The sequence below is a fragment of the Psammomys obesus genome, unplaced genomic scaffold (genome assembly GCF_907164565.1).
Source record: "Psammomys obesus unplaced genomic scaffold, mPsaObe1.curated_primary_1811, whole genome shotgun sequence".
Lineage (NCBI taxonomy): Eukaryota > Metazoa > Chordata > Mammalia > Rodentia > Muridae > Psammomys > Psammomys obesus.
In genome coordinates, this window is record NW_026585504.1 from 16,770,528 (window position 1) to 16,772,740 (window position 2,213).

Below are 2,213 nucleotides of genomic sequence, written 5' to 3' on the forward strand. Positions count from 1 at the left end.
CCCCCCCCCCCCCCCCCCCCGAGCTGCGGCAGCCTCCGGCTGAGGTCAGGCTCCACCTCCTTTCTCCGGCTGGAGAGCGCCGAGGGTTGTTTGTTGTTGGGGTGTGTTAGAGAGAAGGTTCGAGATCACCTGGCCGGGTGGGCACGCCTTTGGGAGTCGGAGCTGAGGCGGGTGGGCTGGGTTGGGCTGGCGCCTGCCCTAGAGGGCGAAGTACTAACCTCCCCCACCCCCGCCCCCATCCCAAGGTTCGGGCTGGGCTTGTGGGTCCGCCGCTTGGTTTCTGCCCCCGTCCGCGTCCCCCTCCCCCAACTGCGCTCCATCCCCTTGGGAGTGAACAGAATGTCCCAAGGCAGAGGCCAGCAGGAGAGTGACTTCCTACTTTCAAGATGCTTCCAGTCCGGCACCCGGATGGGTTGTGGGTAGAGGGAGGAGGAGACTGAAAACTAACTTTCTGAGAACGTCGTGTAATGGCTGCTGGGGAGGGGCAGGTGCCAGGGTCTGTTCCCGGGTGTGGGTCTGGGAAAGGTGCAGGCGTTCTGACAAGACGCCGCGACGCAAGCTGACTTAGCAGAGGAGCCGGCATTTCTTTTCTTTTCTTTTTCTTTCTTTTTTTTTTTTTTTTTTTTTTTAAAGGCAGACCTTGGGGAACAGGAAAGATGAGGACACCGGCGATAAAGGGTATCCCCTTTTAACATAAGCAGAGAGCTGAGACCGGCTGAGAGTAGGACACGAATGGACAGCCTTTGGGGCCACTCAAGTTTTCTAAAATACGCCACGCCCTGCCCTAAGGCTTTAAGGCACTCTAGGTCGTTAGAGGAAAAGAAACTCCTGGCCTGAGATCCGAAATACAGACTGATGGGACAGTAAGATCGGCTCGTGCAGCGGTACTCGGGTGTCCCTCGCTTTTCTTACCACCTCAACTTTTGGGTCTTACCTGTCCCAGGTAAGAATTGGGTGGAAAGGGTCCCTTCTGGGGCACAGAGCCCTCAACGATCCTGCTAACCCTAACTACTGCCCACCATATCCGGGAAAGGCTGAGGAAGGCAAAAGCGACTCGCTTTCCTTCTCCTCATAGAGCCAGGCAGGCTTGCCAGCCGCCAACCATTGCTTACTGTTGCAACTACTGAAAAAGATGCCAACATGGAGACCAAGAGTGCTTCCCCGATACCCCAGCCCTTTCGGGATTGGAGCTCTCAGGCCATAAAAGCCAAACTGTAGAGAGACCAGCATGGTGGAAACCATCCGCCTCTATTCTCATCCCTTGCTAGGCAGAGGCAGGTAAATCTCCTTGAAGTCAGCCTGGTTTACACAGTGAGTTCCATGTTAGCCAGGGCTACTTAGTGGGACCCTGGGAGGGGCCATCGTATGTAAGTGGAGAAAAGTGAGTTGGTTCCTCAGTTTTCACCACAGCCCCACTTGGGATACAATTACTGTGGCTGATTGGAAGATGAGGAAAAGTGCCTATCCCTAGTTAACAGCAACGGACTCACATGTCTCTTGACCCCTACCTCAGGGCTCAGCGTTTACCTGGAGTTGTGTCCCTTGCCCCAGCCCACAGCACTGCCTTTGTCTGCCTTGAAAGGTACCTAAGGCCTTCCTTGCTGTATCTCCCACCCACCCCTAGCCCCCTTCCATCCTTTTACATATATTATTTAACTTTATTTAACTTGCAAGCAAGTTCTCTGGGCACATACAGGTCGCGCCTACTCATCTGTTCATTTGTTGAGACAGGGTCTCACTATATGGCCCAGGCAGGCTTCAGACTTTCTTTATAGTCCAGGCTAGCCTCAAATTCACCTTTTTCCTGCCCCAGGCTCCAGAATGCTGAGGTCATGTCCTTGTCCCACTTTACCCAGCTTCTGTTCAGTGTATCACCTTCCATTCTGGAGCTCTCTAGAATGTCTGCCTCTGGAATTGCTACTCTCAGAGTCAATCCTGACTTCTGGAAAGATCTTCTAAAGCTCAGAGTTCTGGGAAGTCTACATAGCTCCTTGCCTCTGCTTTCCCGGCCGTCTACTGGGTCTCTACAATGAGTCCTATAAACACCTGACTCAGGTCTATGGCTTCCACATCCTCTTTTGTGGTTTCCTGTGGGTCTAGCATAGTCCTGGCCCCAAGGAAACATGGCCTTTCACATCCCTCAGCTTTTGCCCCTGGACACAGCCCTTCACCTCTCTATACCCTTTCTCAAATCTACTCAGAGGTAATTTAGT